The sequence below is a fragment of the Armigeres subalbatus genome, chromosome 1 (genome assembly GCF_024139115.2).
Source record: "Armigeres subalbatus isolate Guangzhou_Male chromosome 1, GZ_Asu_2, whole genome shotgun sequence".
Lineage (NCBI taxonomy): Eukaryota > Metazoa > Arthropoda > Insecta > Diptera > Culicidae > Armigeres > Armigeres subalbatus.
The window spans coordinates 31,613,415-31,636,988 of NC_085139.1; the positions used below are offsets into that span (position 1 = coordinate 31,613,415).

The following is a 23,574-nucleotide window of genomic DNA, read 5'->3' on the forward strand; positions in this document are numbered from 1 at the left end:
TCGGATCGAATCCCGACAGGATTCAGATCGAATCTCGACAGGATTCAGTTCGAATCCCGACAGGATTCGGTTCGAATCCCGACAGGATTCGGATCGAATCCCGACAGGATTCGGATCGAATCCCGACAGGATTTGGATCGAATCCCGATAGGATTCGGATCGAATTCCGACAGGATTCGGATTGAATTCCGACAGGATTCAGATCGAATCCCGACAGAATCAAATTTGATGACAGTTTTTTTTTCAAATCCCGACAGGATTATGTTTCCTACAGATACGTACCCAATCTTGGCAAGATTCGAATCAAAGTTTGAGTTCGGTTCGAGTCATGCTAGGAATCGGCTCGAATTTAGTAACATTTGGTTTGAATCTTGTGAGAATTCGTTTTGATTCTCGTTTAAAAATGCTGGATAAAATAATTTTTATTTGGATTTCTTAACGTTGTTGACTTAATCTTGCCATTCATTTGATTGATAATCATTCCATGGACATTTTTTTAATAATGAGTCAGAACTTTTCAACTTTCGGCAGGATATTTCGAAGTATGTACAAGAAATTTATTTTCTGGTGCAAAAATTCACAATATAATTATTTCCTTGATTCCACAATTAATCAGTTTGACTCTACGAATTATAGAATCTTAAGTATTAACCCGGCTTCCAACTCTAACCCCCCAAAATCCATTTCGAAAGGTGCACCAGCACCAGCAGCTGAGAAGCAAAGCGAGGCTCTGATAAATTTTACTTTGGTTCTCTCCCAACCTATTTCGGAGCTGCTGTCCGTTGCGGCTGGGTCGTACATGTGCTAAATTGTGGCTGGTTCATTACCGACACATGTGTGGTTGGCCGCTGACAGTTTTCGGAAAGGTTGGGAAGGTTAGCCCTCCCCCAGGTATGCATGCAGGTAGGTGCGACATACTGCTCGTTGCCATGTCGACATCTCTGCTCCGGTACACGTGATGAAGCTATGACACCGATTAAGTGAGGGCGGCCCAAAGACGACGTGATTTCGTCAAGTTTGAGTTTCCGACACTAGTTTGATGTCGAACTAAATTTCCCGTTTGATGATGCGATGCGAGTCATCGCAACGGCGGAGCTTCGTGTTTGTAGAGAAACAATATGCGTGCGATGATAATCAACGAGTGACAACAAAAGCTCCTGCCGTCTTTGCATATGAATAGGGACTTATTTCGGAGCTGTCGTATCATGCGTTACTAAGGAAGTCCTTCCATGGTGTTGTCTTTGACAGGGTTCGGCTACCGTTATGCGAGACTGGATATTTAGCCTAATGCATTAGGCGGAAATCCACTCCACCATGTCAAAGCGAACGAAGCTGTGTATAACTTTGAAAATGATAACACCTTCTCATGAGCGGGACTGTTTCTGGGAAACCGAAACCGACTTGTGTGTGCGGAGACGTGCCAAATCCTTAATACCTACAACAATGGAAACAGCCTCGAGCATCCGAAAACAACCACTCCTCGTGCTGCAATGACGGAGTGGCACTCCATGTGAGGCCTTCATTCGTCACCTCGGAAAACTATCGTCTTCAACAGCCCGCATCCTGTCGAGAAAGACGACCGACCGATTTTTCTCCCCACACTCGTTAGCGTCGCCGCCTGTTAGAAGTGGAACACGGGGACGGGGGTGTGGTATCCTTGACACTCACTGCTGACGAACTGATTCACGTTAACCGAGTGATGAGATGGCGGGCAGATGACGATGTTTTCGGAAGCTGCCACCTTCTTGACACATCTATTCCGCGTCCGTCCGTCTGCCTTGAAATAGTCATCGTGCTCGGTGGTTTCCTCTCGAGTCGCATTGCTCGCGGTGCGACTGATGGATGGCGGTTGAGGCGGGCGGGCGAATTTTTCTATTTTGGCGCCATATCGTGTGAATGATATGAATGAGGGAGCTTTTTCAGGGCTGAGGGTTGTCATTAGAGATGTTGTCATATATCACGGACCGTGTAGGAATGGGCCAGCAGACGATGGCAACCGAATGGTTTTGAGTATTTTCTGGGAATTTTTTGTTTTCTCAGTTTTGTGTAGTCAAAACAATGAGTTTGTGTAGCCCGACGCCTCGGCCGTTTATTTTAGCTTTTTGATTACATTACACTGAGAAATTCAATCATTCACAGAACAAATTTGTCAGACAATATCCTTTTTTTAAACAAATTTTGAGTACATTTTTAATAAATTTGTGCGCAATCGCGTGTCAAGAAACCAGCATGTCGCAAAGGGCGGCCCCTGGAACCTCCGGAAAGGCAAAAGAGTGCCATTCGGAAGCCCAAAAGGATTCCTTTCTTAAACCGTCCGGGAACAATTTTGTTCCAAAGCTCAAACAAGAATTCCATATGGAAGCCCAAAATGGTTTCGTTCGAAATCGTTAAAAAAACAACCGTCTAAAAACCTAAAAAAAATCTGCTCAGAAGCCCAAAAGAATGCTATTCCGTAGTGCAAAAGAATTCCATTTGGAAGCCTACGTTTTCATTTAAAAGGCCAACAGATTATCGTTAAAAAGTCCAAAACAATTCCGTTCAGAATCCTTAAAGAATCCCGTTCAGAAGTTAAAAAGAACTCCATTCGTGAAACCAAAAGGATTCCGTTCGAAAGCTCCAAGAATTTGGTTCAAAAATCCGTTAGGAAGCCCTAAAGAGCTCTATTCGCGAGCCCAAATGTAATTCTTTTAAACTTCTGAAAGGAATTCCTTAAGGTTTTCGAACGGAATCTTTTAGGGCTCTCAAGCCCAAATAATTTTCAGTCTCCCGATTGTAATTCTTAGGGGATAAGGCGGATGAAATCCTTTAATGCTTTCATACGAAATTATTTTAGGTTTTCGAAAGAAACCTTTTTTTGCGTTTGAATAAAATGCTTCTGGGCTTCCGAATGGAATTCTTTTTGGCTTCTTGACGGAACTCTTCTGGGTTTCGAACAGAATCCTTTTGGCCTTCGTATGGATTCCTTTTTGGCTTCGAAATGGAATCATTTTGAACTTTCAAATGAATCTATTTTGACTTCCGAGCAAGGCCATTTGAGCATCTCAGGTGAGGATTCCGTTCGGATGTTTGAAAGGATTCCATTTTGAAGCTTAGAAAGGTTCCGTTCGAAAGCTTACACAATTTTTCTTTGGGAGACCAAAATAATTTCGTTCAGAATCAAAAAAAATTCCCGTCGGATATATGAAAGAAGTTTTAGGGTTCATGACAGAATTATTTTGGGCTGCTGAATCGAAATATTACGGTCTGAATGCTTGTCGGCTATAGAACGGAATCCGTTTTAGCTTCCGAATTGAATTCTTTTGGGCTTCTGCTGAATTGAAATATTTTGAGCTTCTGGAATTCTTTGGTCTTTCGTACGGAATCTTTTATTGAGATGCTTTACAACCCAAACAACCGTTTGACAACCGAAACTATTTCTGTTCTGAAGTTTTTTGTTTGGCTTTTGAACGGAATTACTTTTGGCTTCCGAACGGAATTCTGATGAGCTTTCGAACGAAAATCTTTTGGTATTTTTTATGGAAATCGTAAAGAATTTCATTCGGAAGCCCACAAATTTCCGTTCGAAAGCACAACAGAATTCTGCTCAGAAGCCCAAAATAATTCTTTTGGAAGCTCAGAAGGCCATAATTGTATACTAATGGCCAAAATCAGCCGATCAACAACCTAGAAATATTTTGTTCAGAAACTAAAAAAATCGTTCAGAAGCCCAGAACGATTTCGTTCGAAAGAAAGAATATCGTTTGACAGCCCAAAAGAATTTTGTTCGGAAGCCCAAAAGTATTTCAACCCAAGAAATTCTTACGGGAGCCCAAATCGATTTCTCTCGAAAGTCTCCAGAATTATGTTCAGAAGTTAAACAGAATTTTCCATCACAAGATACCAAAAGGATTCCGTTCGAAAACTTGAAAAATTCCGTTCAGAGGTCCAAAAGAATTTCGTTCGAAGGTTCGCAGAAACTCTTTTCGGAAGCCCAAAATGTTTCCATTCAGAAGCCCCACCAAAAGTATTTTGTTCGAAAGCCTGAAAGTCCGTTTAATTCTGTGTTTTTTTCGGATAGAACGATTTATCTTTCAAATTAAATGGAAAAACTGCGGGCTTCCGAACGCAATTGTTTGAGTTGTCGAACGAAATCCATTTGGTCTTCAGAATGGAATTCTTTTTATCTTCCGAACGGAATACTTTTGAGCTCTTTGAATTTTTAAACGAAATCCTTTTGGTCTTCCATATGGAATTCTTTTCAACTTCTGAACAGATTTTTTTGGGCTTTCGAACGAAATCGTTTTGGGCTTTTCAACAAAATTATTTTGAGCAGAGTGTTAAATAATCGAAAATTTTTGATGAGTCTACTTTTCTTCACTTGTCAGCTTCACTTCCAGGCACATTCATAGTCGGCTCTGGACTGTCAATATTCGATTGAATATTAGTCATTGAATATTTATGCACATTCTACAAATTGATAAATTATATGAGTTCTGAACACGTTTTAAATGAGTAAAGTAATTTACCACATAGAGCTGAATCCGATTTTCATCCGCGAGGCACTTTGAACGGTAAACACCAATATAAACAAAGCCAATTGTGTTTTTTTTCTGCACAAGTAAGCCACTCAGTGACAGTCGAATGAATGAGTTTGTGGAGTAGTCGTTTGACTATGTCATTCTATGTTTTGAATAATCATGCGATGTTTGTCAAAATTCGGACCGAAGTTGCTTCACGAAGATAAATATTTTATGCTCCGATTTTGAGAATCCTTTTGGGCTTCCGGATGGAATTCTTTTAAGTTTTCGATCAAAATTGTTTTGGGCTTCTGTATGAAATTCTTTTAGGCAGCTGACTGGATATTTTTGAGCTTCTAAACGGAAATCTTTTGGACTTTTGAACGGAACTCTTTTTGGCTTTTGAATAGAATTTTTTGGGATAAATTTGGGGCATTTTGAATTTAAAACAAATCCATTTCGACTTCCAATCGAGGCCTTTAAAGCTTTTGAACAAAATCCTTCTAAAAACCTGACAGCATCTAAGGTTAAGAAGTTTGTTTGTTCGGAAGTCCAAAAGAAATCCGATCGGAAGCATAAAAGATCTTCATTTATAAGCCTAAAGAAGTCCGTTTGGTTTTTTGGGTTTCTGAATAGAAATATTTTAGGCCACAGAGTCGAAGAATTTTGGTCTTTCCTACTGAATTCTTTTGAACTGTTGAACAAAATCATTTTTGACTTCGGAATAAAATTCTTTTGGGTTGTTTAATGAAATTCTTCTGGGCTCCCGAATGGCATTCCTTTATTATTTTGAACAGAGTTTTGATGGGGTTCTGAACGGAATTCTTTTAAGGTTTCGGAAGGAATTCTTCTGGGCATCTGGTCGGAAGCCTAAAAGGATTTTATTCCGAAGCCCACACATTTCCTTTGGGTTTGGGTTTTCGAACAGAACTATTCATCTTTCAAATAGAGTAGTTTTTGTCCTCTGAACGAAATTGTTTTGTGCTCTTTGAATTTTCGAACGAAATCCTTTTGGTCTTCCAAATGGAATTCTTTTTAACTTCCGAACGGAATACTTTTGAGCTTCTAAACGGAATTCTTCTGGGCTTTCGAAGCGAAATCGTTTATCGAAATCGGAAGCATAAAAGATCTCCATTTATTAGCCTAAAAGAAGTCCGCTTCGTTTTCTGGGTTCCTCAACAGAATTATTTTGGGCTACAGAATCGAAGAATTTTGATTTTTCGAACGAAATCAGAATCATTTTGTGCTTGGGAACGAAATTCTTTTGAGCTGTTAAATGAAATACTTTCAGGTTTCCAAATCAAATTTTCATAGGCCTCAGAATGGATTTCTTTTGGGCTTTCAAATGAAATTCTTTTGGGCTCTCGAATGGAATTCCTTTATGCTTTTAAACAAAATTTTGAAGGGCTTCTGAACGGAATTCTTTTGAGGTTTCGAACGAAATTCTTTTGAGCATCAGAACTGAAGTCTAATAGCATTTCATTCCAAAACCCAAATATTTCTTTCATTTTATCGAATGGAACGATGAAAAATTATTTCAAATGGAAAAGTTTGTGTCTTCCAAACGGAATTGGTTTGGGCTCTTTGGATTTTCCAATAAAATCTGAAATCCTTTTGGTCTTCCAAATGGACTTCCGAACGGAATACTTTTGAGTTTCTAAACGAAATTCTACTGGGCTTTCGAAGCGAAATCGTTTTGGGCATTTGAACAAAATTCTTTTGGGAATCCTTTTGGGCTTCCGGATGGAATTCTTTTGAGCTTTCGAACAAAATTGTTTTGGGCTTCTGAATGAAATTCCTTTAGGCTGCTGACTGGAATTTTTTGAGCGTCTATTTTTTTTCTAAAATTTCTTTGGGCTTCTGAATGAAATTCTTTTAGACGTTCGAACGGAATTATTTTATGCATTCGAATATAATTCGTTTGGGTTTCTGATCGGATTCCTTTTGGGCATCTGAATAGATTTCTTTGGGGCTTCCGAACGATTCATTTCGGACTTCCTGGGTTCCTGAACAGATTTTTTAGCCTACAGAATCAAAGAATTTTAGCCTGATTTTGGGCTTTGGGCTCTGATTTTAGAATGATTTTGGGCTTCGGAACGAAATTATTTTGAGCTGTTGAACGAAATACTTAAAAAATGTAATTTTCTTAGGCTGTAACACCTAAAGACAGAAGCCTAAAGTTCTGAACGGAATTCTTTTGATGTTTCGAACGAAATTCTTCAGGGCATCTGAACGGAAGCCGTTGGTGGGTTTTCGAACAGAACTAAATTCTTTTGGTCCTATCAACGAACTTGTTTAGGGATTCCGAAAGTTTTTTCTTGGCTTTTTTGTTTCTTTGGATTTTTGAGCGGAAGGTCTTTCTAACGATATTCTTTTATGCTTTCGAATAACATTGTATTGGGCTTCTGGATGATATTCTTCAAGGCTGACTGGTATTCTTTTAGCTTCTAACCGGAATTCTTTTGTACTTTTGAAAGGAATTCTTTTATACTTTCGTATAGAATTCTTTTGGGCTTCTGAACGGAGTCCTTTTGGGCTTCCAAACGATTTATTTTGAACTTAAATTAAATCCATTTAGATTTCTTAGCGAGGCCTTCAAAGCTTTTGAACAGAATCCTTTTGGGATTCTGACAACATTTGAGGTTAGGATTTCGTTAGGATGTCCAAAAAGATTCCATTTGAAGCTCTGAAAGATTTCGTTCGAAATAAAAAATCTCCATTGCAGAGTCCGTTCCGTTTTTTGGGTTCCTGAACAGAATTTGTTTGGCCTATATAGATTTTTCGGTCTTCCGAATGGAATTCTTCTTAACTTCCGAACGGAATACTTTTGAGGCTCCAAACCAAAGCCAAACCGAAGCCCAAAAGCATTTTATTCCGAAGTCTGAAATTTAGTTTCGAACATAATAGTTTTTGTCTTCCGAACTAAATTTTCAAACGACGAAGTCCCTTTGATCTTCCAAATGAAATTTGAACAAAATTCTTTTGGGAATCCTTTCGGGCTTCCGGATGGAATTCTTTTATACTATCTTACAAAATTGTTTTGGGCTTCTGAATGAAATTCTTTTAGGCAGCTGACTTGAATTTTTTTAGCTTCTAAACGGAGTTCTTTTTGACTTTCGAACGGAATAGTTTAGGACTATCGAATAGAATTCGTTTAGGTTTCTGACCGGATTCCTTTTTTCGCTTCTGGACAGATTTCTTTGGGGCTTTCGAACGAATCATTTTGAACTTAAAACAAATTCTTCTAAGCGAGGCCTTTCAGTGCTTTGTAACAGATTCCTGGGTTCCTGAACAGATTTTTTTAAAGCATTTCATTTCGGAGCCCAAAAATTTATTTTGTGGGTTTTCGAACAGAACGATTCATCTTTCAAATGGAATAGTTTTTGGGTTCTGAACGGAGTTGTTTTTGGCTCTTCGAATTTGTTAACTAAATTCTTTTGGTCTTCCGAATGGAATTATTTTTAACTTCTGAACGGAATACTTTTGGGCTTCTGAACGGAATTCTTTTGGTGCTTACAACGAACTCGTTTTGGGGATTCCGAATGTTTTTGTTTTTGCGTTTTTTGTTCTTTTGGGTTTCCGAGCGGAATTCTTGTGGTCTTTCTAACGATATTTTATATCGCTTTCGAACGTAATTCTTTTGGGCTTTGAGATGGAAGTTTTCGAACAAAATTGTTTTGGGCTTCTGACTGAATTTTTTGAGTTTCTAAAAAGAATTCTTTTGGGCTTCTGAACGATCAATTTGAACTAGAAACAAATCCATTTGAACTTCTAAGTGAGGCCTTTAAAGCTTTTGAACAGAATCCTTTTGGGATCCTTTCAGCATCTAAGTCCAAAAGAAATCCGCTCGGAAGCATAAAAGATCTCCATTCATAAGCCTAAAAGAAGTCCGTTGCATTTTTTGGGTTCCTGAACAGAAATCTTTTAGCCTACAGAATCGAAGATGTTTGGTCTTTCAAACGGAATTCTTTTAAGCTTTCAACAGAATCATTTTGGGCTTCGGAACGAAATTTTTAATCTGTTGAACAAACTACTTTTGGGCTTCCGAATGGAATTTTCTTAGGCTTCAGAATTGATTTCATTTGGGCTTTGAAACAAAATTATTCTGGGCTCCCGAATGAAATTCCTCTTTGCTTTTGAACGGAATATGGTTGGGCTTCTAAACGGAATTCTTCTGAGGTTTCGAACGAATTCGTTTTAAATTCTGAACGGATTACTTTTGAAATTCTAAACGAAATTCTTTTGGTCTGTACAACTGGGCTTTCAAATGTTTATACTTGCTTTTGAATGAAGTTCTTTTTATCTTTTGAATAGAATTTGTTTGGGCTTTCATTTTGAACTTGATTTTTTTTTTATTGAAGTCTAAGGGTGAACGAGGATTTTGTTAGGAAATCCAAAATGATTCTATGTTGAAGCTTTGAAAGATTTCGTTTGGCAGCTCACAAAAACTTTGTTTGGAAGTCCAAAAGAAATCCGTTCGGACGCATGAAAGATCTCCATTCATTAGCCTAAAAGAAGTTCGTTCCATTTTTTTTAGATTCCTGAACATTCTTTTGGGAAAATTTCGGTCTTTAAAACGGAATTCCTTAGAGCTTTTAAACAGAATCACTTCAACTGTCGGGCTTGGGCTGTCAAACAAAATTTTGGGCTGTCGAACAAAATACGTTTAGCCTTCCGAATGGAACTGAACTAACTGGATTTCTTTTTTCCTTCGGGTTTCAGAATGGACTTCTTTTGAGCTTTGAAACGCAACGGAAATTTCGTTTGAGGTTTCGAACGAAATTCTTTTGGGCATCTGAACGGAAGCCCAAAACAATTTCCATTTGACCTAAGCCTATCTGGCCGAATAGGTCATTTGGCCGAATAGATCATTATGCCGAATAGGTCATTTGGCCGAATGCGTCATTTGGCCGAATAGGTCATTTGGCCGAATGGGTCATTTGGCCGAATGGGTCAGTGAGCCGAATGGGTTATTTGGCCGAATAGGTCATTGGTTCGAATAGGTCATTTGGCCGAATGAGTTATTTGGTCGAATAGGTCATTTGGCCGAATGGTTCATTTGGTCGAATAGGTCATTTAGCCGAATGAGTCATTGGGTCGAATAGATCATTTGGCCGAATGGGTCATTTGGCCGAATGAGTCATTTGGCCGAATGGGTCATTTGGCCGAATAGGTCATTTGGTCGAATAGGTCATCTGGCCGAATGAGTTATTTGGTCGAATAGGTCATTTGGCCGAATGGTTCATTTGGTCGAATAGGTCATTTGGCCGAATAGGTCATTTGGCCGATTGGGTCATTTGGCCTAATGGGTCATTTGGCCGAATGGGTCAGTGAGCCGAATGGGTTATTTGGCCGAATAGGTCATTGGTTCGAATAGGTCATTTGGCCGAATGAGTTATTTGGTCGAATAGGTCATTTGGCCGAATGGTTCATTTGGTCGAATAGGTCATTTAGCCGAATGAGTCATTGGGTCGAATAGATCATTTGGCCGAATGGGTCATTTGGCCGAATGAGTCATTTGGCCGAATGGGTCATTTGGCCGAATAGGTCATTTGGTCGAATAGGTCATCTGGCCGAATGAGTTATTGGTTCGAATAGGTCATTTGGCTGAATGATTCATTTGGTCGAATAGGTCATTTGGCCGAATAGGTCATTTGGCCGATTGGGTCATTTGGCCTAATGGGTCATTTGGCCGAATGGGTCAGTGAGCCGAATGGGTTATTTGGCCGAATAGGTCATTGGTTCGAATAGGTCATTTGGCCGAATGAGTTATTTGGTCGAATAGGTCATTTGGCCGAATGGTTCATTTGGTCGAATAGGTAATTTAGCCGAATGAGTCATTGGGTCGAATAGATCATTTGGCCGAATGGGTCATTTGGCCGAATGAGTCATTTGGCCGAATGGGTCATTTGGCCGAATAGGTCATTTGGTCGAATAGGTCATCTGGCCGAATAGGTCATTTGGCCGAATGGGTCAGTGTGCCGAATGGGTCATTTGGTCGAAAAGGTCATTTAGCCGAATGAGTCATTGGGTCGAATAGACCATTTGGCCGAATGGGTCATTTGGCCCAATGAGTCATTTGGCCGAATGGGTCATTTGGCCGAATAGGTCATTTGGTCGAATAGGTCATTTGGCCGAATGATTCATTTGGTCGAATAGGTCATTTAGCCGAATGATTCATTTGACCGAATGGGCCATTTGACCGAATGGGTCATTTGGCCGAATGGGTAATTTGGCCGAATCGGTCATTTGGCCGAAAGGTTCATTTGGCCGAATAGGGCATGGGGTCGAATATTCGGTCTAATGACCTATTCAGTCTAATGTTCTTTTCGGATTTTCGAATTCCGTTCGATATCTCAAACACATTTAGTTCAGAAGTTAAAAAAAAATTTGGTTCAGAAACCAAGAAGAATTCCGTTCAGAGGCACATAAGGATTGTTACTTTAGGCCGAATGGGTCATTTGGCCTAATGGGTCATTTGGCCGAATGGGTCATTTGGCCGAATGGGTCAGTGAGCCGAATGGGTTATTTGGCCGAATAGGTCATTGGTTCGAATAGGTCATTTGGCCGAATGGGTTATTTGGTCGAATAGGTCATTTGGCCGAATGGTTCATTTGGTCGAATAGGTCATTTAGCCGAATGAGTCATTGGGTCGAATAGATCATTTGGCCGAATGGGTCATTTGGCCGAATGAGTCATCTGGCCGAAGTCATTTGGCCGAATGGGTCAGTGTGCCGAATGGGTCATTTGGTCGAATAGGTCATTTAGCCGAATGAGTCATTGGGTCGAATAGACCATTTGGCCGAATGGGTCATTTGGCTGAATGAGTCATTTGGCCGAATGGGTCATTTGGCCGAATAGGTCATTTGGTCGAATAGGTCATTTGGCCGAATGATTCATTTGGTCGAATAGGTCATTTAGCCGAATGATTCATTTGACCGAATGGGTCATTTGGCCGAATGGGTCATTTGGCCGAATGGGTAATTTGGCCGAATCGGTCATTTGGCCTAATAGGTCATTTGGCCGAAAGGTTCATTTGGCCGAATAGGGCATGGGGTCGAATATTCGGTCTAATGACCTATTCAGCCTAATGTTCTTTTCGGATTTTCGAATTCCGTTCGATATCTCAAACACATTTAGTTCAGAAGTTCAAAAGAATTTGGTTCAGAAACCAAGAAGAATTCCGTTCAGAGGCACATAAGGATTGTTTCTTTAGAAGCCAAATAATTCTATTGGGAAATTCAAAAGAGAACTTTTTTTAAGACTTATGAACGAAGATCTATTGGCTCTTCGGACAGAACTCTTTTGGTCCTTCGAATAAAATATTATTGGGCTTTCGAACCGAATTGTTTGGGCTTCTGAACGGATTGCTTTCTAGTTCGTAAATTGAGATGCTCTCAAAGTTCCTAAAGCATTTTGATTCGGGAACGTAAAAAGCTCTGCTCGCAAGTCCAAATGGAATGTTTTTGAAACATCGAAATTATTCCGATCGAAACCATAAAAGTATTCCGTTAGGAAGTCCGAAAGAATAAGGTTCAGAAGTCCAGAAGGGTTCTGCTCGATAGCTATGAAGGATTGCGTTTGAAAGCGCAGAAGAATTTCATTAAGAAGCCCAGAATATTTTTTTCTAAACTGTACTTGCTTAACGGCTGTATGATATTTAGCTTTATGGTTTTTCTTTCAGCCTTAGCAGTCTGTAAAAGCAGCCAAAACGAGTTTGCCTTTACATCCGACGGTATCGGTTTTATATTAAACCTTTTTCAAGGAATGTAAAAAATATTTCAAATAATAACTTTTGTCGGCTCAGCACCCTAATTCTACTACTTACAGAGGCTCGCTTTTTTGTTAAAACATGGACATGTTCCATATACGTTCGTCTGGTTAATCAAAATGGCGCCCACCCCGGCTTTAAAGATAGTTTAATTTTAGTCTTTTCTATGAAAAATTGCTATCTCCTACTAGTCTACTCACTGCTGCTGTGTCGTTAATTTTGGGGTCACTGTGATCGCCACTGAACTGTAATTTTTCTAAAGATCAACATAATTCCCACTCCAAATAATTCAGTTCGGTATCAGAAAAGAACGGAACGGACCTCTTTTAGGCTTCCAAGTTGACATTTTCGAGGTTTGAAATAAAACCGTTTTAACCTTTCGAATCAAATTCTTCTAGGCATCCGAATGGAATTATTGACGTTTCCTTCCGACTTTAAAACCAAAATTGAAATATTCCTATGGGCTTATTTTACGTCCCATTTCCTTGAAATTTTCAGAGAAGAAGCGTCATCATGTCTTTTTTTTTGCTCATTTGACCATGGTGTCAATTCGGTAGGATTTGTTAAGGGGGGTCCTAGATAAGATGCGGATAAATAAAGGTAAAATAAAACATTGATAAATGAGCAATAGTACCCAGAATTTTAATGCAAACGAACTCAATCACTATTGACCAGTAGCAGAAGTCTGTTTCGATACAATTGAATCACCAGAACATGATTCCGGAAAGTCCGGGAACCTGGGGTGGCATTGTGCATCTCGAATCGAATCACTCGATTCGTACGTTTTTGCATTCGTTTCGAAAAAATTGCGGCATTATGTATTTCGTTCGACTTCATTCAGTCGCAGTACAAGATTTCGAATGATGCTGTACTAGCTCAATCGAGTATGTTCTGTCAAACGAAATGTAAACAGAGAGAATAAGAGATAGCTGTCTCCGTGTTTAGTATGCCGCCCGCTGGAGAGACAACCTCCAGCGCATGGCGAATGTGAGTAAACAGAGAGAATAAGAGTAATTTCATCTGCGTGTAGCATGTTGCCTGTTGGAAAGGCATTCAGGGCATGAATTGGCAGTTAATTTATAAACAAGCAAATTGTGCTCAATGACTTAAAAATGGAATATTATTTATTAAGCAGTTGCAACCGATTAAAACATTATGCCGATACGACATGTTCTGTAAATTGAGATATTGTTACGACACAAATTAAAAGTTTTATGTTTATTCGAGTTTATGCCACAGATCAAATTTTGAGCTAAATAATTTAAAGCTAAAGAAGGATTCGACAATAAATTACTTTAATGCTTCCATGTGTTTTAGTTAAATGCACTTGGGTTATCTCTTCCGCGTTTTTGCCTTTCTCGTATTTTTTTATTTAACTCAACTATTTTTACGTACACACGAGTATACACGTTTTTACGCAGATTTTCCCCATCGATTTTTTACGCGGTTTATCGAAATCGGCATGAAATACATGAAAACTGCAAAAAAAAGATTTTAGTTGAAGTTGTTTTTACGCGGACCTCGGGATAATTAAATATTGCATATTGTCTGGAAACTATAAAAGTAGGTATACTAATGGTATTCTTTCCTTCAAGATACAATTATGAAACATTTATTCTCTTCCCGTAGAGAAATAATAACAAATATAATTGAAAACTTTCAGCGAGAAATGACTCTCGAACAACATTCGAAAGCTATAAAGGTGACGAGTGTTTTTCATTCGCCTTGAGTCGTTTTCCAGTGTGCTATCGAGCATCCATAATGCCAAAACATCTCGTTATTCTTGTACCTCCTCGAGCATACTCGAACGATGAGTCGTTTTCGAGATCGAATCGAAAGCCGTAATGCCAAACATGTTCGACTCGATAGAATTACGTTCGAATCGAGATGCGCAATGCCACCCCTGGTTTCCTCAGTGGACAAATTTCAATTAGTTCCAATACCCATCTTGCGATATATCGAACTTTAAGTTTCTGAAAGACAAACTCAATAGATGAACTTTTGAGAGTTTTTGGACACTTTGACTAGGTCCGAAAACCTGGTTTTCTTAGAGAAGTGGACAAATTCCGATTAGCTGCGAAACCTATCTTGCTATTGATTCATGATTTTGAAAGTGCAGAGTTGACAGCTTTTGAGCACACCTACGACATCCGCGAGGAAATCTTTCAAAATTGTGGAATCCGACAACTCGCAAGATGGGTTTCCAAGCTATTTGAAAATCGTCCGCTGCACAAAGGGAATCAGGTACCCAAGAACACTTTCGGACGTAGACAATGTGTCCAAAAATTCATCTTGTGAGCTTGTCTTTCAAAATCATGAAGTTTGATGCGTCGGAAAATGGGTTTCGAAACTGAATTCTCCCCAGGAACACTTCCGAACTTGAGCTTGTCTTTCAAAATCATGAAGTTTGACATGCCGCAAAATTGGTTTCTGAACTAACTGAAGTGTGTTCATTTCGCCGAGGGAACCAGGTTCCCAGGAACACCTCCGGACCTAACTAAAGTGTCGAAAAACCGTTTCAAAATCTTTAAAAATCATTAAGTTTGATATGTCGCATCATGGGTTTCGGAACTAACCGAAAAATGACCCATTTTTGACTGCACCTGGCCCAGGACTTCGTCTTAATAAATCCGACCAGATTTACACTATGGTGAAATCAAGTCATAAACCTAAAAAAGTAGACACGATGACGCTTCCTCTATGAACATTTCATGGCAACCGGACAGAAAATGAGCCCAAACGGTTTATTTCAATATTGATCATTAGGTCGGTTGAAGGAATCGTTTTGAGTTTCTGCTCCGCTTGGGAGTCCAATTCCGTTCGGAGGCCGTAAAGAATTCCGTCCAGAATTTGGGAAGTATTGTTTTCGAAGACTCAGAAGAATTACGTTCAGAAGCCTAGGGGAATTCCATCCAGAAGCTTACTCAGAGTTCATTCAAAAACCCAAAAAATCCGTTCATAAGCGCAAAAGAATATCATTCAAAAGCCCAAAGGAATTCTACTCGGGGGCTTCAAAGGATTCCGTTGTGCAACCCAGAAGAAATTCGTTCAGAATCGCAAAAGAATATTTCGATCGAAAGCCTAGAAGAGTTCTTTCCGGAAGCCTAAAATGTTTCCGCTCAGAAGCTCCAAATGGTTTCATTCAGACTTTTGTGGCCATGATGGATTGATTTTGGTTTGAATTCGGGTTGGTTGACCAGGTAGATCAATTGATCTGAGCTCCAAAACAATTTGGAGAACCTAGAACATCTGCTTTGGACTAATTTAAACTGCATATAATATGCCATGCCATGTCTGGGTTGAAATTGGTAAATCGAAATTTTCTACATTCTGAATGACACCATTCGTGTTTCAGTCCATCTTGTGAAAAAGAAAGCATCAGTAGAAAGTTAACAAGCTATTTGAAATCATTATGCTTGAACGCAGGATTTAAAATGTCAACCAATAAAACTTACTTTCATACATGTTTAGGTACTTCTCTTAAAACAAGTTGCCACACAAATGCTTGCACACTTGTACATTTATTTGATGAAACTTGATAAGTGATTAGTCACAAATCATTGCATAGATGCACCATGTGTCTCCATATGCTACTATGCTTATACGTTGTTGGTTGAACATTTTTCAATATTCCTACTCACCCCTGAGAGGCCCATTTTTACCCGAAAAGCAGTCATGGGGACAAACAGGTATCGTATTAACTTAGTATTTTGTTAATACGCTTAGGTATAAACGTGAAGAGCCAGGAGCTACCATTTCCTTGATCTTTATTCAACAACCGCGTTTGTACCTGTCGGTAGATTTCCAAGCTCTCAGCAACATCAAGTTTCCACGGAGAAGAGACATTTCCTAAAATTTTATTGTTTGATGTCGTAATTGAATAATTTACCTGATATACATGTTCAGCTTCCTTAGACCTAAACTCATAATTTAATCCCTTATCAGTTTCCCTCATGGCCTTACTTACACAGATAGAAAAATCCACTGAAATTTACGCTAAAAATAATGCACATAAATGGAACGCCATTATTAGCGTAATTCAACACGGGATATAGCCTAAATGTATACAATATTTGACGTGAATCGTCGATATTGCATACAAGTTGTGAGCAATCTTGTTAGTAAGAGGACAATTTCAGCGAAGAATAGCGTAAACTTCCGCATGTCAAGTTTTACGTGCTGTTTATTTTTAAATATTTTTTTCTGTGTACTTCTGCAATATGTTCTTTGAACCTTACATCTAACGATCTTTTTGTTTGACCTACATATACTTTATCACACTGCGAACAATTAATTTGATAAACCCCTGCCTTATTAAACATTTCTACTGTATCCTTTATGGAGCCCAACAGTGTCTTCAGTTGATTGCTTCTGCTGGAGAATACTAATCATTTATTTAGTTTACATCTAAACTAAATCGATGCCGAATTTCCTCAGTCGATGGCGTAGCTGGTGGGTGATGTGTTGATCATAGGGGACCGATAACCTCTTCAGCGGTTCTTCGATCGGTGTCAGTGTTGTCAGTTCGTTTTTTCCGTAGGTTCCTCTGCTTCTTGTTGATGATTGCTTGTATTGTTCTTTCCTTGTGACCGTTGATCTTCGCTGTTTCCATGATGTATTGTAGCTCCTTCGTTTTTCCTTCTTCGCTCAGGGGGATCGTCTGCATCCTGTGGATCATGTGATGAAAAGCTGCCATTTTATGCTGATACGAATGATTTGATGTGTATGGGATGACTCTCATGGTGTTGGTGGGCTTCCTGTAGATTTCGAAGTCCAATGTTGCATTTGTTCCCTTGATAACCAGTAGATCCAAGAAAGGTAATTTACCTTCCTTTTCCTCCTCGTGGGTGAATTTGATGTCTTTATGCACGTTGTTTATCGCTTCCAATATCCTGGGTAGATCTTTCCGGTTGATAATGCTGAAAATGTCGTCCACGTATCTCCACCATTTCTCGGGTAGTACTCCTTGTTCCTCTAGGTTGTCCTCCAAATTCGCCATGAATAATTCGCACAAAAACAGTTATAGCGGATTTTCCATAGGTGCACCCTTCGTTTGTTTGTAGAAGCTTCCACGGAATGTAAAGTAGTTCTCATTCATGCATAATCTTCCAAGCTTGAGATACATCTTTACTTTTCCTCGCCATGCTGTATCCGTCCCTAGCAGCACAACCCAGACCAATTTGGTTGCAGCAACTCAAATGTGACTAAATTCAGTTGTATAGGGGTTACAGTAACTTTTGTACAACATGTGTGCTGCTCGGGGTCCGTTGTTTTAGTAACCAATCCTCCAAAAGGTTCAGAGCATCCTTCACTGGGACGCTTGGGAACAATGCCGCTACGTCGAATGATACCATGATGTCCTCTTCTCCGATGTTTCCTGATTCCAATATCCTTTTGGTGAACTCCTGGGTGTTTACAACTGGTCTGTTGGGGAACGGTTTCGGCATACTCTGGAACTCCTTGACTAACCACTTGGCCAAATTTTGTGTAGGGGATCCCACGGATGAAACTATTTCTCGCATCTCTGTACCTGGCTTGTGTATCTTTGGTAGTCCTTTGATCCTTGGTAACACAGGGTTCGTCATTTTAACCCGGGCTTCTCCGATGATCGTCTTGCATTCCTTTATAGTTTTATCCGTAAGTCGGATTAGTCCGGGTACCCAGCCAACACAAAGTCGCATATGCTAGCGAATAAGTATACATGGTGGAGGCGATATAGGCGCATGCCTCCATTTGACTGCATGCAAAATGTTTCTATATGGCCTCCACTTTGTACACTTATCCGCTAGGATATACGATCTTGTGTTTGCTGGGTAGTGGGTCCACTCTCAAATGCCTGTATGGTCCTCCGTTAATTTTTGTCGTCATCTGTTCATGGTCAATTTCTTTTTTTTTGCAGTCTCCTCTTCCTGTCCGCTTCACACTCTTCGGCCCGCTGTACCTTCTTTAGTTATATGTCGAAAGAGTCTTAGTTCTCCTTTGCCAGCTTGAGGTGCAGGTTGTAGCACTCCAAGTTCAATCTCTCTAGCTTGGCATAGTGTCCCTTGATTGACAACTTCAACAAATACGATTCCGCCCTCTTACTGATAGATTTTGGGATGTGAGCTCTCCTTTTGGCACTTCTTAAGGAAGGCCACGTCATAGAAGTATTTTGACTTCTATGAGCTCGTAATTAGGCAAAAACGCAAATAACATCAAAGGCTATAAAGCGGCGAACCCCCTCCTATTTTATGACCAAATGATCTTGGAATCTTCCCTATAAATCAATTAACACCAGTCACCAGTCGATTTCAGAGATCGGAAGCAACAAATGCAGCGAATACAAATTTACTGTCGACCAGTGTCGTCTCGTCACACAAAGCATTCATCATTATTAGACCACAATGTTTCGTTTACAATAATGTCGACTTTATTATGTGATTATGAAATCTATGTCTTGGTCGTGATACTTATTATCTGTTATTGTAGGAAACATAGAAGAGTATTCTAGTGTACCGGTTTATAGAAAATCCTCAACAATAAGTTATCAGTTATCCCTTTTAATCGTCTTATGTTTTTTTTTTTCATGGAGCATTTAATTGCTGACCGCACCGTGATCGCGGTCGAAACAAATGTGTAATGTATAAAAAAGTGCTGCAGATCCGGAAGACGTACGCATGTTTGTGCTTGCAAGGGCTGATCGATTGTTATCAAGGGTAATGCCCTTGCTAATATTGCGATCAAGGCTATGTAAATGCTCAAACATGTTCAGCGTCAGATTTATTGAGGTAAGGTTTTGATGATCCGTAAATTTAACACGCACGCACTCACACAAACGCACACACACATATTCACATTATACACACATACATATACACAAATACATACATATACTGATGGACATGAGTGTTCGTCATGTTTTCATAGTAGCTCTATTAAAACATGACGAATACTTTTGTCTATCAGTGTAGACATATAAACACACATACACACTCATATACACACATACACGCTCATATACATCATACAAAAAAACATGTACACGATTTTTATCATATATTTGTTACCCGAGGTTAGCTACTGCGAGGCTAGGGAGGGAAGACAATAACAGGGTCGTTTACTTTGATCCACACACACACTAGTCCTTCACCCTTCACCTACAGTAGGAGCATACACACGTGTGTAACGCGACACGTGCTCTCTGGTGTGACAAAGCGGAAAGGTTGCCAAAAGATATCGTGACAAAATTAAATGCTCAAAAGCTTACCGAAATACGACACTCAGTACCTGACCTCTGCGGGCGAGGCTTGACGACTCCTTTGTGAGTCCGGAGGACGACAATAAAGCAAAAAGAAGAAGAAGAAACCTCAGGGAGTGCTTGCTCTAGAAAGAATATGCTACCTACGCAACTTGTTTCATTTTACATGCTTTTTTATTGGCCTACGTTGGCCTTTCTATAGTGACGTCATATAAATGTAGGGGTACTTATCACTCGTTGGCCTCTTAGGGCATATGATGTCGCTGGTAGACGGCATCCGAGGACCGGAATTGGCGAATGGTTGCCGGTAGCAGCTGCTTCGGGGACCGATCACTTGATCACTTGAGACCGATCACCACCGTCGTGGCGACGATCGGACGTTGATTCAGCGTAGGCAGCGATGCGATGGTGACACGTGGACCTTCTGGTTCGCTCCACCGGCTTGACAGAGAACAATGCTGGTTGCAGGAGGTTTGCTCAGCAAACTGGTGGCTTACAGCGATGGCGGCTCGGCAGGCAGACGAGAGGGTTGCTTGGCTGGGCGGACGTGTGACTGATGCGACGACGGAATTGCCGACCGGCTTTTGGCTACCGGGCGACACGATGGTTGATTGAAACGGGCACACAGCTGGCTAATAGCGATGACGGATTCGTCGGCCGGTTTCTGGCTACCGGGGCGACAAGGTGGTTCACGTGTGGCTAATAGCGATGGCTGCTTCGTCGGCCGGCTGTTGGCTACCGGGTTGACGAGATGGTCGTTTGCTCGGGCGATGGAATGCCCACTGTCGGTCCACAGACCTCGTTTAGGCGTGAGGGATGCCCGTGCGCGTCGGAAAGCCACCGAACCCACTTCCAGCGATTACCGTCCTGCCAAGCAACACAAAAAAGAAGAAAAAGGCCACTAAACGGACCTGCGGATATAATTAGTACCCCCTTTATGACGTCACTTTCCAATTACTCCTACATATTTTTACGAGCGAATTACCTTTTTCTTGTAGATAATGATGATTTTACAATTTGGTTGATTACGATTTGCCACGTGTGGTGGTTTAGATCTTTAAGCTATAATAACATGCGAACAACATATAAATTAGCAATGGCTGCCACTAACAATGCCTTATATAACTGACCGTACTATCACAATTATTCCCGTACTATTGTTTTCCGTACTACTTTGTCTAGACCACACACTAACTTCGAGATTAGCACTTAGAAATCTTCTTCAGTTTAACTTGGTTTAACTGGTTACCACTTCAATTTAAGTTTAATTTTTCCGGCGCGCACTACGATTCCCGTAGGAGGTCACGGACAGACTATCCTCGTTCGGAATCAAGCTGAGCTATTTTATTTAATAATTAATTACGATCGAACAACGAACCAAGCCGATGTTGTTCTTTCAATTTGGCAACCATTCTCTCCTGAGACAACGGAGAGCAAATGAACGAAGTGGTGAGCGTTCTATTTTTTATGCTCACGCTCAAACCGCTGTAAATGAATGACTGAGTGACGCGTATATGCAATTGGTCTTTACCATTTTATCTTAGTGAGAAGGATCTCATCTTCTCACTAACATGAGATGGGATTATTACTCGGTGGGTTGAAGAACAGGAAACCATCGCTTGCGGAGGAGCCGCGAGTAACATTGGTAGCCGCAGGTTACATATTAGGTATCTATATTATTGGAAGCGTTTGGTACGGGAGGTCCACGCTTTCTTCCTTTCCCCTCGATTCCAAGCTATTAAGTGACTTTAGGTATTCCTGAAGTCGCTCAATATCTAGGAGTCATCTCTGCGGTACATACTGCGTAGTTGACCTGGCCATATGAAAAGAAAAATGACGGAATTCAGAAACCGTCATTTTCCAGGATGCTTTCAAGTATTGGCTACGCATGTATGAGATTAGATTAGATTTAGATTAAGTTGGTATAACAGTGTTGAACTAGCCAGGCCAGTTCAAGGTGGCCGGAATGATGAGTAATGAACTAATTATATTTGAACCGGCCTATTTTCGAGCTCTACTTCTCACGCTCAAGACTGTAGCGAGCGCAAATGTGTATGTATAATACGCTGACCGATGTCCAACGTGTTGTAGTGGCCATTGGATCATGTATATAGAAGAATGAAGGAGATTGTAAATATGTATTAGCGTAAGTTGATCAATTAAAAATATAGCTTCGAACGGATAACATCCCCTTTGTAATGAGAGTTTTTGGACATTTTTTACTAGATCCGGAAACCTGGTTTCTTAGAGAAGTGGAACAATTAGGTCCGAAACCTATCTTGCAAAGAATCAAATATCATGATTTTGAAAGTGCAGAGTTGAGAGCTTTTGGGCACATTTGCCTCATCCGAGACGAAGTCTTTCAAAATTGTAGAATCCTACAATTCGCAAGATTGGTTTCATAGCCCATCGAAATTCGTCCTCTATACAAAGAAAACCAGGTTCCCAGGAACAATATGACCAATGTGTCCTAAATCTCTCAAAAGTTCATCTATTGAGCTTGTCTTTCATGCAAGATGGGTTTCTGAACTAACAAAAATTAACCCAAGAACATTTCCAGACCTAGTCAAAGTGTTCAGAAACTCTCAAAAATTCATCTATTGAGCTTGTCTTTCAAAATCATGAAGTTTGATACGTCGCAAGATGGGTCTTGGGACTAACCGAAAAAGGACCGTTTTTGACCGCACTTGACCCTCAATATATCCGATCAAGTCATGAACAAAAAATATAGACATGATGACGCTTGCTCCTCATGACGCTTGCTCCTCAAATATATTTAACGTTTAAGGGTTGAGGGGATCGTTTTGAGCTACTGCTCCGCTCGGGGTCCAAAGGGATTTCGCTCGGAGGCCCAAAAAGATTCAGTTTAGAAAGTGGAAAGATTTTTTTTCCCAAGAACCAAAGAAAATCCGTTCAGAAATCCAAAAGAATTCCATTCGGAAGCCCAAACAGAGTTCTTTCGAAAAGCCAAAAAATCCGTTCGAAAGCACAAAAGAATTCTATTCGGGAGCTTAAAAGGACTCCGTTGGAAAGCCCAGAAGAATTTCATTCATAATCGCAGAGGAATATTCCGATCAAAATCCTAAAATAGTTCTTTTTGGAAGCCTAAATAGGTTCCGCTCAAAAGCCCCAACTGATTTCATTCCGACTTGTATGGGCATGTTGGGTTGATTTCGGTTTGATAACGGGAGTAGTTCACCTGGTAGATCCGAACTGCAGAATAGTTTGGAGAACCTAGAGCATCTGCATTCAACTAATTTGAACTGCATATACAACGCATGGGCACTAGGAACTTGCATGGCCCGACCGTTAGTGATAACAAAATTTCATCAAAATTATATCTATATGTAATACAAAAAACAATATCTGCAATCATTTTGTAATAAATGCTCTATCTTGGATGAAGAAAAGAATATTCCAGTATCGCCATTATTGATTTCCATTATGAAGTACATCTGAATTTGTGAATTTTACTCGCACTGAAGTTAGTATCGAGTGCTGTTATGGCTAAAAAAGAACAGCCGTAGAAACATAATGAACTGGCAAACTACAGGAAACTAGAAGAGGTGGATAAGACAGCCGTGGAAGAATTGTTAGAATCGCTTAGAAGACGTCCAGGAGCTTCCTGTTCGAAATCATGATTCTTATGATTTTTGGTCGCGGTATTCGATACGTTAACCAAAAACACGTTCTTCCCAACATGTTATGTGGTGCAGCTTTCCCTTAATATAAATTAACATACAAATGCTTGCACACTTGTATATTCAATCAGTTAAACGGATAAAAAGAAAATTGCATAAAAAGTTTAATGAACAAAGGTATCATTGAGAAAATGTATTACGGAAGATCCATCAATTACGTAACGCTAAGAGGGAGGAGAGGGGTTTCAATCCCCTCTCCTCCCTCTGAGCGTTAAGTAATTTATGGATGCTCCCTTATGCGTCTGAATAGGCAGTATGCTGAAATGCTGCTTAACAATACCCTGAGAAGCCCAGTTTAGCATGAAAACACAATGGGGGTAAACATATATCGTAATAACTTAGAATATTGTTACAACTTAGTATTTTAAC

General features: G+C 40.1%; 1 protein-coding gene and 1 long non-coding RNA gene across 2 annotated transcripts in view; one reads left to right on the forward strand and one right to left on the reverse strand.

The window, feature by feature from the left end:
- Positions 1-23,574, forward strand: part of LOC134208246 (uncharacterized) — a 525,640-nt gene that overhangs the window by 297,291 nt on the left and 204,775 nt on the right. The window lies entirely within an intron of this gene.
- On the reverse strand, positions 20,030-21,011 carry LOC134208245 (uncharacterized). The gene is made up of 3 exons (XR_009978570.1): positions 20,635-21,011; positions 20,490-20,566; positions 20,030-20,415 (listed from the first exon to the last, which is right to left on the reverse strand). It is a non-coding gene; the product is annotated as an uncharacterized LOC134208245 (long non-coding RNA).